General features: G+C 40.3%; 1 protein-coding gene across 4 annotated transcripts in view; it reads left to right on the forward strand.

Moving 5' to 3' along the window:
* TMCC3 (transmembrane and coiled-coil domain family 3) overlaps positions 1 to 14,244 on the forward strand; it is a 129,549-nt gene that overhangs the window by 36,980 nt on the left and 78,325 nt on the right. Inside the window, exon 1 of one of the 4 annotated variants that reach the window (XM_086887754.1) lies at positions 11,700 to 11,719. The exons of the other annotated variants lie outside the window; for them this stretch is intronic. The gene's annotated coding sequence lies outside the window, so the exon portion shown is untranslated. Of the gene's footprint in view, positions 1 to 11,699; positions 11,720 to 14,244 lie in introns of those variants that run through there. 4 annotated transcript variants of the gene reach the window in all.

The following is a 14,244-nucleotide window of genomic DNA, read 5'->3' on the forward strand; positions in this document are numbered from 1 at the left end:
TTGAGTTCATTATCCTAACCTGAGGAAACTTAAAATCAGACTGAGTGCAGATGTTATCAAATACGACTCTGCATTCTGTATTCAGAGCTCTGTGCTGCCTCCTGACTCTGCTCCATTTTTAGCTTTGGAATAATGTAGCGCACTCATGATTTATTACACAAAACATTCTGGCAGCAGAGAGGATCAAGAGTAGGTGGGGCCATTATAGCTGTTATCTAATTCCTTTTGAGTTAGAGAGTATTAAATAAAAAAATAAAAAAGGGTTCTTTTTATGTGTGCTCCAGGGTTTCCATTTTGTGTCAAAAAAGGAGTGGATTATCTAATAGCTAGTTGACCCTTTAACAAAGTAAGATCCAAGTGCTGGAAATCAAAAGCAAGAACTCACAGTTCCTCAGGAGGGGCAAGGGGTTTAACTGCCTTAAGTGTGACTACAAAAGAGACCCCATTCTCCCCACTCTCTGGAGGGTAGCCTGGACATCTCCCTTCCCAGCCTGTGCCAGCTTTTGTGAGAGCAGAGGTGGTGCTGGAGGAAAACAGACACTCCCTCCTGTGTCTCCTCCTACTGACTCCCACAGCAGTCACCCAAATCTACCTGGATCATGGTGTGAGGAAGGAGGAGGTAGGTGGGGACAAACTTATACCTTTTTAAAAAGCCTCGGCAAGCTGCATGAATAAAGGACAGCTAAACACAGGAGCATGGGAAGTACTAGTGGCTGTCAAAAACTTTGTGTTGAAGCACAGCATTGTTTTTCCCCAGCTGACAGACAATTTGTGTGGGATGAGGAGAATAGGGAACAGTCATAACCCTAACCCATATCCATGGGTTAGGTAGTAGGACCTAGGAGAGGGAAGTGTCACCATCTGAAATATCCTCAGCAAGAAGATAGTGCTGCAGCCCCTCTCCTGCCTCATGTCCTCTTGTGTTGGATTTGGTGGCTTGAGGAGACTGTATCACACCAGGGAGCTGTGCACAGTACAAGTGCCAAACATGGCAGAGGGACCTGACAAAAGAGGAGTGTGAGGTAGGAAGCAGCATGAGCCTTGCATTCAGTGCAGCGAGCAAGTGCTGTGTCCTCATGGTTTGGCTCGTGAACCCACAGCACCTCTCGGATGCAGCTAATGCAGAGAGCAGGAATGAACTGGCTGTGAATAATAGATCTAGAATATTTTGGAAAACTAGCACTATAAAAAATGAAAAAAAGATGAGCTGGTGGTTGCACTTCTTTAGCAAAGCTCACTCTGCAGTGCTGAAGCAATAAAGATTTCTTTACTCTCTTGTTTGATCAAGAAGTGCATTAATAAAATTATTTGGTTTATTCTTTTGCTCATTCTGCTAGCCTGGGAACGAATGGGAGAGAGAGCTTTAGGCATCTCCAATCTGCAAGCACTCTTGTCTGTTCAACTTTAAGCTTGATTGTGTGCGACTGTGTAGGGAGGAGGAACAAAGGCTTTATTTTTCTTTCATTGGCTTTAGTAACCTTGCAATGAAAAGTCAAACCGGTGTACATATTTTTATAGGATTTTAATGTAGTTTATAAAGAAAAAGTACATAATTGGAAAAAGAGTAAACCTAGGTCCTCCTTGCAGTCTCTGGTTCCTGCAGAGTCTCCAGCCTGTTCAGTAATATTCAGCTATTAAAATTCATCCTGGAAACATTGCCCACATGTCTTTGGTCAGAAAAAGCAGCCGTCAGAAACTCTGTAAGCACCTCAAGCCCTCCTGCACCTTCTGCTCATCCTAGACAGACGGGGTGAGTGCATGCTCATGCAGTGCAAGAGGCTTTGCATTCATACAAGAGGAGGAGTCATCATCTAGTTTTGAGGAAGGTTCTCAGGCTATCTTTAGCAGACAGACAACTGCTGGGTCGCATTTATAGAAACAGAAACAACCTTCCAGTCTGACTTCAGTTGTTGAGGTCCTTGCTGCTTAGTCCGCGCTTTCGCTTCTCTCCAGGAATAACTCCTGCAGCTGCTACAGGAAGGTAGAAACCATCTACCTCTCAATGTTAATGGTACCTACTTAACCCTACTCAAATTGTTGGGAGAATTTTATCAGTATGGTTTGCTTAGGGTTGGCTTACTGAGTACAACTTAACTGTACTTAGATAGTGCTGTTATTTGCTTTTCCAGCCAGGACTAGGTGGTCAGCTGTGGTTGCAGTCTAGGAGTTCTCTGCATGTTCAAGCACTGTAGTTCGAATTATGTCTTCTGCTCTCTTCACTTCCACAACAGCAAGCTGTGCTGTGCATGTGCTAAGCAAGTAGTAGTCAGCCTGCAGAGGTGACTGTTAACGTAGGATGGAGTATTTGTATCCTAAATGTCAAGAGTTTGGCAGTAATAACTACCAGTGATTAATTAGATGACATGAGCTGTATGTGATAATATCAGTATTTACTGGAGTTGTTGTACTTTTGAAGTTTATGAAAGATCAGAAAATAGGTTAATCAGTATTTTTGTAGTTCTTGTTTGCAGCTCTTACTGTAACCACTGTTGTAGTCATGCCATTTAGTGTTAAGTAGTCATGCAAAGAGCAGGGAGGTGGACTCAATGATCCTTTTGGATCTCTTCCAGCTGGATATTCTGTGATTCTACATAACTTACAATTATCCTTCATTTTGGAAAAATGGAAAGACTTGCATTTGTAGTGTTCCAGATATGTTTGTCATGTTCCTCACTCATCTCCTGTTTTACAGTTAGTTTTGCTAGTTTTAGTTTTCATTGGACAAGTTGGCAGTTGATTCAACTTATGACTTTAATGTCATATGCTTGTGAAAAGTTGGCCAGGAGATCACTTTCACTGTTGCTGACTCAAATGCCCACAGACAGAATTCAGTCTTTGCCTGTTTTAACAAGTATTAATTTTTAAAGCAAATTAAATCACTAAAAGTTGTCATCTTCCTTTCTTTAAAAGTCATATGGTTTTCTTTTCTGATATAATAGCCAGGATACTTCTTACGGTAAGTGTATTCTTATTCTATTGACTGTAAGAGAAGGCAACAGGAGATTTCTTCAAAACAAGAACTTTCTTCTGGATTTAGTGACTCTTTAGATTCTGAATAGCAGTTGAGAATGCAATACCTGCCATTTCAATGGTGCAGTTCTTTTGCAGAATAGAAGACATGACCTGAAAGTGGAACAAGTTTTATTTCTCATAATTATCCTGACTGTGTGGTTAACTGTAACAAATATATTTTGTGGCTAGGGGAAGGCTGATTTTTGTAAAGCAAACTTAATTAGGAATAGGAAGAGTTTACGTGAGTAGCATAAGCATAGAGAGGACAGAAAAGAGCTGACATTATGTGGGTAAGAGTTGGGAAAACTGAATTGGGAAACAATACCAGAAGTAGAAAACACCAGAGAAGCACAATGTATTTTTAAAAATGTATTTTTGGTTATGGTTTTTATGTTGTTTGTTGAGTTTTTTTAGTTTTTTAATGTGCTGAGCAGCACAATGTTGGGAGTTGGGCAACCTAGTGGGAATTACTGCTCTATTTTGGTGTATTTTGGGACTGACTGCCTGGCCCAGGAAACTCCTTGCCTAACTACAGGTGTCTGAATCTTAAGCAGGGACAGCCCAGGTCAGTCACCTAATAGCCAATGGCAACCAAAGGGTTTTAAATATACAAAAGCCACCAAGTAGTGATAATAAGACAATTTACAGCCTGTTTAAAAGAAGATGATTTATAGCCTTTAAATTGCGTAGAAAAACACACACAAGGTAGCTCAGATGATGAGGTAAAGGGGATGTGTATGACTGGTTTTCTTCTGGGACTGCAAGATATTTTTCTTATTATTGGTATTTAAACATATCAGGCTCCAGCTCGTTGGTGAAAACCTCAAGCATCTCAGGGGTACTTTGAAAGAAGGCCTCCTGCTAATGCTTTAACTGTGCCCTCTCTTCTCTGTTCCATGGTGGGATCTCCAGGGAACATTTCCTCCCTGTTAGATATTGCTGTCATTAGTCTGTGTCAATATGTTGGCAAAATATGTGTTTCTCCTGGCAGTCTGGGGCTGTGCAGTGTCCATACAGTTTGGAGTCTGGTGGGATCTGCCCCTGCTCAGAGACAGACCCTAGGCAAACTCATTTTGTTGGTTCATCTATCCTCTTTAATAAACTGTGGTATTTAATGACTGTTGTGTTTGTTGAGCACACTGTGATGGTGTATTGCACCTTTTCCTGCACTTCTGTTTCTTCAAATGCATCTCTCCTATGGTGCTACACAGGACAGTGTGAGAGGACCAGGTGATCCTGTCAGAAGACTGCGAAAAGCTTAGGTTCCACAAAATGATGTCATCATGGCCTTGTTTTAAAGATAGCCACTCAGGGATTAAATGCATGGGCTTCAGTATCTTAAGCAAGTTCCTGTTCAGGTGGCTTTCATTCTTATTCAGTGTATCAGGGAGGAATAACCTGGGAAGTCAGTTCCAGAAGATGGCTGTGGTAGTTTTCTCTGTGTGTGCAAATGGGCTGGAATACAGTGAGACTTGGGCTTGCTTTCCATGTTTCATCCACTCATGGATATGTAGCTCCTCATCTGTATTAGGATCTTGGGACAAGAGAAATTGCCTCAAGTTGCATCAGGGTTGTCAGGCACTGGCACAGTGCTGCCCAGGGAAGTGGTTGACTCACCATCCCTGAAGGTATTTAAACAAATGTGTAGATGTGGCTCTTAGGGACAGGGTTCAGTGGTGGACCTGGCAGTGTCAGGGTAATGATTTGATTTGATAATCTTGGAGGTCTTTTCCAACCAAAATGAGCCTATGATTCTAAGAGTAGAGGTTGTGCACCACACCTTTAGTAAGGGGTCTTTATCCAGCATTGTGGATAATGTGCTAGTGCTCTCCTACATCTGCCCTGCAAGAAGGAATGCTGCAAGGTTTCAGTTCTTTCTTAAGTCATCCATTTGTTTTCTTTGTAGGAGATGTAAGAAACAGTGTCTCAAATCCACAAAAACTGATCATTAACCATAATAGTGAAAAATGCAGTAGCAAATACTAGTGAGCAGTTGCTCTTGTCTTCCTCTGACTTAACATGGTTACTCTTGAGAACACTGAGACTGTAGCATTTACTTCCAGTTAAGTTTTGTCAGTCTCTCATCTGGCTTTGGAGCCTTGTTCATGAAACTATACATCTGTTCATACCTTTGTGGGAGACAGAGATATGCTGGGTTATTCGCTAATCATCTACTACTCAAAATTGAGATTCATGTAATGATTTAAGTCACAAATAGCAGCATACTGGAAATTTTACCTTCTCCTTGAATTTACGGCCCTTGGAGAATCTATGGTGAGGAGCGAATTACATTTAAGAGAGTATGATGTTGGGACACAAAGCAAGATCTGCCTGCCTGGGAAGGATGAGACTTGGTTCTTGCATCTTCAGTTTATCCTAGTGGGATAAAAAAATCCTGAATGAAGGCCAATCTTACTGCAAATCATAACCAAGCCTGGGATTTGCTTCTTCTATAAACTCCTGAGATCAGTGTTTATTCATGAGGCTCAGAAGTCATCTCTCCACTGCAGGGATTACTGAATGACTTCTGTGTCCCGTATGGTGCAGGAGATCAGAGCTGTATGTTGTGGTGTTCACTGACCTAAAATATCTGTGCTCCAGTGAATGGGAAAACACAAAAAAATGGAGCAGTTGTTTATCAGAAAGGCCAATGGACTGCCACAGTACCCAGTTTAACACAAACCCTTGTTGTGTTAATTAGGTGTTGAGTTGAGCAGGGAATGCAGTATTAACCAGACCTTTGTCGTGCTGTTATTTCTTTATACAGTTAATGTGACACCAAATCCCACAGTACAGTTCACTCCATTATTAATGGCTTCCATCACTAAACTATTTTTAGCCTTGCCAGAAAATACTTGAGAAAAGGAAAGGAATCCACTGGCAGATAAATGTGAATGCTTAAACAGGGCTTTCACCACAGCAGTTTCTTACTGCCTTCATTGTTGGCTACTTTGAGTATGTGTAGAGAAATACCTCTGCATGACTGTGCTCTAGCTGGTGGCCTCTTCCTGTCAGAGAATTGGATGACATGATCTGGCACTACTGAGGGAAAAAATGCTCTTTTTTTCCTGTTAGGACAGGAAAAAAGTAGATAAGACTGAAATGATGATGTTTCTACCTCTGACACCCACTTGCATATGTGTCTGTCTTCTGGAAAATGAAAAACCTAATGGTGTCCACCATTTAGGCCTTGTGAATTTACACCAGTCCCAAACTGTAAAAAACACTGCTTTCTTCTTGCTTTCTGATTACAGGCTTCAGGCAGTGTTACATGTAGTTGAGATGACTTGGCCAACTGATTTTACCACTTATTAAACAGGGAGGCAGAAAGAGAGAAGTTTGTAAGAGGAATGGAGTCCACCTTTTGGAGAAATGGGATTTAGTTGATATTGCTAATAATAGTAATAATAGTGATTTTTTGCATTTCTTATTCCTGACAAAATTTTTTTCTGCAGTTTTCATTGTTTGAAATAATGGAAACTGAACAGTGTGGGTACTTGTGATCCTTCCAGACCATCCATCCTCACAGTCCTTTGATCCTTTTGTGTCTTCTAGATAAACAATTTCTAGAAGGTAGTGGTAACTGTATGCACTTATAAGTTATCAGTTTGACAGATGCTATCAAAGTGTTCAGGCTTCATTCAAAATCTCCTGTTTGTAGAGTAGGCTCAGATTATGGGGGTTTTGTTTAGTTTTTTTTATCTGTGGTAGCTCATGAAGGTACCCCAAATCTTGAAGAAATTTCATTAGATCTTTTTCTTTTAAATACCAAATTATATAAAGTGACTTACTTCCTGTTTTTTCTCAGTTTTATGACTATTCCTTTTAAGAGATAGGTGTGTCTCTGTAGTGGTGTGGGTTGGGTATCATTATCTCCAAAAACAAACCTCTGCCACACACCCTTGCTTTCATGCACTGCTAAGCTGAAAGTTACACACAAGTACTTGACATGGAAAAAATAGTAGCATACATGGCCTGAGGGGAAAAAAAAGAATAATTTGTTTTCAAACTTTGGAACTAAGATTAAAGCATTTTGGTTACTTTCTTGTCTTTTCTAGACTGGATTCCACTTCATGATCCTTTCTACAAGCTGGTAGATTTTAGGTTAGAGATGTTAAGAGATAGAGAAAGCCTGCCGGATCATATTCTTCATCACTGTGAGTTCACTGTGAATTTTCCATCAGTTTTTGCGATTCTTTTCATGTTGCTTCAGCAAAGGAACCCTCATCAACTGTCTAAGGAAAGTGTCCCACATTTTGGTAGAGCTTTCTTCCCCAAGACTTATGCTCCCTCTCTCAGTTGGAACCCTCACTCTTAGTTACATCCTGTGCTGACAGATTTTACTCATTTGGAAAACCTGAGCTGACCTTTGAGGGCATGATATTGTTGCTTCTCCATGGAGTTTGTTTCTAAGTTTTATCCCCTTCCTGTTCTCAGGTTAGCACAGGTCAAGGTCTGCCCTTGCCATTTAAAAAAAGCAGTTGCCTTGTGCACTGGAGAGAGGGTGAGTTCTGCTTTGTTTTTTCAGCAATACTTGCCAGAAGTGGAAACCTGCACACCAGCTATGATGCTTTCCTCTTGTATTTCCATCTTCTGGGCAGGGTGAACTCCTAGCAGCACAGAGAGGAGAAGAGATTGCACTCCCAAACTAAATGACCTGTATTCCTTCTGACAGTAGAAATAACTGCTGCTGTTACCATTGCTAATTTTAATATAACTTTTACTTGCATGTTTTAAAGAGCAGCAGTAGGATCAGGCATTAGGCCATGGCTCTGCAAAGAGAGCCACTGGATTTTGTTTTGTGTTCAATGCATTGTGGTAGGCAATGTCTTACCCTAGACTGGAAATGCCACTGTGTTGTAACTAATAAGATCTAACCATAATTCTTTTATTACTTTAAGAGTCAGACCCTTTACTGGGGGGTTTGCTAATTGGCAAATATGTTGTTCAGCTCTGCATTTTTGTTAAGAAGCCTGCACCAGGCTTCTCTGTGTCTCTGTACTGAGATGGAGACTTGGCATTATTAATTGTCATAATTAAAAAAATTAGACAAATATATTGGACTTCTGAGCTTAATACCTTGTTTTAGGATTCTCTCCACTGCTGCAAGGAAGATAATGAAGGATTTCCCATGCTGGATGTAGCCTGTGTCTCTAGTTGATGGAAGAGGCTCTAGGGGAGGGTGAAACAGGGATCAGCAAAGCTTGACTTTGGCTTGGCAGACCTTGCAGGCAGGTACATGACTGCCCTGAGTGTGCTGGTACTCTGCCTTGGCCACCTAGACCAGCTTGCTTGTGTCAGGGGCATGCTCCCAAGCACTGAGAAGTTAGTTTTAGACTTAAACACAGCCATAATAATCTGAGAATGGAAATTCCCTTCCTTACACACATTTCTGGTGTTCTTTGGGGCAAGTTGTTCCTTTCTTAGTTCCTAAAGAACTATGGAAATACTAATTTTCCACTATCACTCTATAGAATCACATAGTGGTTGTCATATAGTTTCATAGAATCACAGAGTGGTTTCCACTAGACCATATTGCTCAGAGCCTCATCCAGTCAGGCCTTGAACACTTTCAGTGTATGGGCAAGGCTGTGTTTTCCTCCCACAGGTGTTCTTTCACAGAATTTAGAATTATTCTGCATTTTACTGAGTGAAATATTTGCTAAAGGTTAATATAACCTTTGCAAAATTGACACTTAATCCACACCAATGTCCTCTCATGGAGTAAGACCATCATCATTGCCTTCATCAATGCATCTCTCAAGAGTTTTCCTCATGAGTAAGAGGGGCAGTGATTCTGCTTGAATTGCTAGGCTTGTATATGGATTGTGCTGTATTAATTTCTGGTTCCAGAAATTATTTTGAACAGCTTGGAAATTTTTTTTCCCTGTTTTATGAATAAATCCTTCTTTGACAGAGGAGCATCACTTTTCTACGTGATGTTTTTCCATCCAGTTTTTATCTCCCATTCTGATCCTGGGTTTCTGTCTCTTTACATTTATTAATTGGAGTAAGTGAACACTTATTTGATGGGTTAGTTTCTGCTATTAGTGTAACCTAACACTCCAACAATAAACTGGATAGCATAGAACATTTTTTTTCACATAGGAGATATGAAGTGGAATGAAATGAGAGTAAATTGTGTCTTTTGATGTTTGTATTCCATAAATCACATTTCTTGCTCTGCTAGCTATGAGTCCCCTCATGTGTTGAGAGATGATTTCTGCAGACAGTTTTGAATGTGATTTGAGGGCAGGCTATAGCCCAAGTCCTGACAACAGCTGAGGGAACACCATGCTCTCTTCTAACACTGGTCTTGGCATACGAGAAAAAATTACAATGTTAATTTTTTTTTTCCCATTTCAGCAGATAGGACCACATAAATAAGTTCTGCTTATGAGAATTGCCAAGCTAAATTAATATAAATGAACTCCCATAGATGCAAGAATGTTTGCAGGACAGTGCTCAAAAGGAAAATGGCTCTGGCTCCACTTACAAGATGGAAATATCCTACTTTGTAAAAAAAGAAAGGCTTTAATTGAAGCGTGACTTTCACTGACAAGTTCTGGTTTTGTTTTTAATATATGCCATTGTGCTCAATGAGGGGAGAGAATTTTCCACGAGCAGAATTCAAATGTATTCTTTTAAATTCATGTAACGGAAAAAGGCCTATTAAATATAATACAGAAAGGACCACTAGGCATATTTCAAATTTTAGAGGGCACAGGAAGGGGGGTAAGGTTAGCATTTCTTCATTATTTATCTACTTTTTCATATTTATGACTAGGTCAAACTGTACTCTATTTCTTTTCTAATTTTTTAGAGTGCAGGTGTAGTTACATTCTGTACAATTGATATTTTGGGGCAAATAGCAGCATTGCTGATGTCAACTGTTTGAAAACTGATACTGATCCAAAGAAAATGGCTTTCCTCATTTGTCTTATATTGATTCTTGAGCTGTTGGATGTACTGAGATCCCATTTCACATTTTCTCTAGGAGATCTAAAAACTTTCAAGTTTGGCACTGTTATTTTTCTGCTGACAGGTGATATGGTCATCTGATGACACTGATCTGGATACTGGCCCAGAAGTTACGAGAGCTGGAATAGTGTGTTGGAAGGATTTATAATAATAAGTTTACAACTCTTTAAGTGTCTGAGTAGAGATGATAATTCTGGATATCTGTCTTGAGTTGAATTGTTTGTCTAGAATTTGAGGGGGGAAAAAGGGTTAATCTGTTTTGAGGGCAAGATTAAAGCAAACAGTTCGGTCCTCTCTGTTTGCTGGACTTTGACAGTAGGCTGGTGGGCAGCTAGGACCTGGTGTCTTTTGAGGAAAAAGGATAAAACTTTCTGTAATGCATGACAAAAGTAGTTTTTATTCTTGAAAGGAATGAAGGATGTGGCATGTGACTGTTTTGCCTCCTATGTGACAGGCTCGGGGAAGGGGATTTGGCTCCCAAATCTGCCTCCAGACTCCCCTCTGCTCTAAAAACATGAATCCAGAAATTCATTTCATTTCACATTTCATTAATTTCATTTAACAAATATCCATTCACCCCTTGTCCTTTGCTGGCCTATATGTTAAGAAATTACCCATCTAGTGCTGGTGTCTGTTCCTATGGGGGCAGCTAGGCCTGAGATTCTGGCACCGAGAGACACAGCGTGCTGTGCTAGTATGCCTAGCCTGGGAGGGGGGAGGGCAAAGGTGTAACTTCGATCACCAGTCCAAATGATGTTGTGTTGCCACTGAAGATGAATAGATCACACAGACACAGCTCAAGGTGTGGTGAAAGGAAGAGAAAGTTTATTTTTCCTTCCAGGATTTATAGGTTTCTGACCACGGCCAGGGATTGGATGGTCAGTATAACACTTTCTCACTGCACTGGCCATGAGAGATGCCCATCACAAGACGTGTAACAGAAAGAATGTACACATATCTATGTTTACAGTTACTGTCCTGGGAAAGTCTTTAGAAAACCATGTCAGCAAGCTTAGAAGCTGAGTTTTTAGGGCGACAATGTTGCCCTTTTCTTTGGGCATGCAGTTACCTCTAGACCAGGTTTGAATGCAAAAGGCAGATGGGTGGGAGCCTTAATTCTGGGTAAAGCTTAAGCCTAAAAAAAATGTTTGAACAACTTGGGTGAGAGCTGACCCAAATCACCAAGACTTCCCAAATATAAGACATAGGAATTCAGTAGGCCAGACTACTCCTGCTTTCCAGAGAACTTTGTCTCATTAGAAAATTTGTATAGAAGAACTGAGTGATCCAACTGGAAAACATATTGATTAAAGATGCATTTTGAATGTATCAAGTGCTATGAAAGGATGAAGTTCTGTGCTAAATGAAACCAAAATTGGTGAATATGACACTGTTATTTGTGTATCTCATCTCCCCTCCTCTAAAATCATACCCTGCAATTTTCTAATGCATTTACAATAACTTTAGAAAAGCTTGATAACTGTGGGGTTCTGATGATCCAATAGTAATGCCCTTGCAGAAATACAGGGTACAAGGGCTAGAAAGTGACATTATAAAATAAGAAAAACATAGCTGGAATGTTAGACAGATAGCAATGGCAAGTGCCATTTTCTTCATTCAGGTGACTGCAATATTTTTTTTAACCGTTGTCCTTTTTTTCCATATCCTTCAGCATCCACCAAAAATACTGCTTTGGTGATATCCTCTGACCAAGTCCTGTGCAAGAGTAAGTAGAAGTCCAGGATGTGTTTTTTTGTTTTGGGAAGCATGGTAGAGCATGGCAGGTCCTGCTCACCTAGGCAAAAGCAAGTGGCTTTTCAACACAAATTTTATCTTGCTACTCCTGAGAGTGAGGATGGCAGGGAGAAGTGTGGGCAGCCAGAAAAAAATATGTATTCCAGGATGTGCTTCCTTCTCACCCTTTGATTTTCCTCTTGCTCCTCCCCTGAGAGGACTGACCACTCTTGTGTTTCAGGAGCACCCTCTTTCCCTAGTTTCCTGGCAAATGCACTTGGCCATTCTTTCCCATCTTTGATTGCCCTCCAAGGTCTATTCAAGCCTCTCTTTTCATTCCCACTCCTCCCTTGCAGGGTCTCTGCCTGCCCATGGTATTCCCAGCTCTGTTCCCTTCATCTCCTGTGCACAGAGTGCTATAGGGCACTTTTAAACCTTTCCTCTCTGCATGCTGTGTCACCATGATTCAGTGCATGGTGATGCAGCTCTGTGGTAATTACGGAGCACTCTGACCTGTGCTTGCTGAAGTTCGGTTGGTAGTTAATGAGCAGCCCTGGGAAGATGATTCTTGATGTGGCAGGTGAATCTGTACTATGAGTTATTAACTGTGCTTTTGTTTTAGCCTGCCTGATCCTGTAAATAAAAGTCTAGCACTGGAGCCCAGTGCTGGCCCCTAAAAATTACTGAGTAGTTTTATTTATAAGTACTTTGGCACTGGTGTTCATATCAAGGGCTATTAAAAATAATTAGGCACTGCAGCTTTACTAATGGTTTAAGAGGTTCTCCTTGCATCTCAGTATGAGGCTGATCTGATGCAGCTATCCTCTTGATAGTATCCAAGGGTGTTTTGTCTTTCTGAGTACATCTTGTTCTGGCTCATTTCAGAAATCTGCTCTTAGCTTCAAGGTCTGCAATTGGTCTGCAATCTGTTGGTCTGTAATTAGTACCAATATTACAGGGCTATTACTGCACTGGTCTGAACTGCTGGCTATTTTTAGATATGACATTGTTCAGGTTTTTCTTGCATGATTTATTTCTCTCATCATCAGTCAGGAGGATGCTGAAGTATAAAATAATGCTGTTTTTTAGAACAGTTAGTGCAGACTTACAGAGATACCAGTTAGCCAGTATTTTCACAAACTTATCTTTAGGTGGAGGCTGTGGTCCAGTCCCAGGCTGGAGGGCTCTGCTTGTTATCTCCTTCTGGTAGCTTGAAATGCTAAGTTCCTGCCATGCCTGTGGGCCAAGGAGTGGATTTACACTTAACCTGCAGCAAAATCAGATACTCAGCATGCAAACAAGTCACGTAGGGAGCACCCACCATAATGGAAACTGTGAGCTCTTTGTCAGTAAATTAAATACTATTAAAGTCTGACTTAGAAAGAGCCAAGCTTATGCCTTATGGAGGGTCAACAAGAAGCTTGATTTAATGAAAATTTGGGTAGAAACTAGGACATGTGCTGTGTCTCAACCATATGAGTTCTCTCAAATTGTATCTTCTCTTAGAACAGTACAACTTTAGCCCTCTGGTGGCAGTAGTATCATTGAGCCACAGCTAATGTTAATCACAGGTTGTGCAGCCTTTCTAAGTATGTGGTGGCTTCATATTTCAAAGATCTTCTTTGAATGCCATTAAGTTGATTTTTTTCACGAATGAAGCCGGTTTGTCTTTTTCTTTCTCAGCACTATCATAAAAATTGGCTTTCTTTTACACCTCTAGGTGTAAGAATTCACTGAGCCAGGTGAAGAAAAAACGTATCTATTGAAGATACAGTCCTTGATTCTGAAGGAGAAACTTTTAGTACTTTAATATCCTAGAGAGCAGTCCAGTCTACTTATAGATGCAGGTTGAATGAGAGGTAATTAAATCTAAATTAGAAACTCTGGCAGTTTTCATCTGCAATTTTAGAATCTTAGAAAATACTTACATAAGAAAGAAAAGGATCAGGGTGCAGAACTAGAAAAACAGAAGTCAGGAGGCTACCTACAATATGGATATTTGTTGCCTGGGCATATTCAGCAAGTAGGATAGAAACAGGATCAGAAAACAAATGGGAATTAACCCTAAAATAAAGCTCAATCTGGGGAGAAATTTTCATGGAAAGAGAAATGCTTGAAATGTTTCATCTTGAAAAAATTCTGGGAGTGAGAGCATGGTGTTAACCAGTTATGATGTTGCAATTAATTTTAATTCTTTTAAATATATTATAGCATTCAGAGGTGTCAACAATTAATGAGGAGTTTTTTTTCTATGAAATGTGTTATTTTTTCAGCTATACTGGCTGGCTAATTTTTGCTTAAATCTCAGGAGTATTATGAATCTTAATTCATTCATGTGAAAAGCTGTTTTTTAGAACCTTTAGTGCAGATTTATAAAGATACCAGTTAGTCAGTATTTATGGCTGAACATTGTGACGTTGACTCGTAAAAGCCAGACATATTCTAAGACATCTGGTGAAAATGCAGGCAGGACACTCCTGAGCACCTCCAGTTATAGCAATCATAGTCTCATTTCTC

The sequence above is a fragment of the Cyanistes caeruleus genome, chromosome 4 (genome assembly GCF_971803275.1).
Source record: "Cyanistes caeruleus chromosome 4, bCyaCae1.hap1.1, whole genome shotgun sequence".
NCBI lineage: Eukaryota > Metazoa > Chordata > Aves > Passeriformes > Paridae > Cyanistes > Cyanistes caeruleus.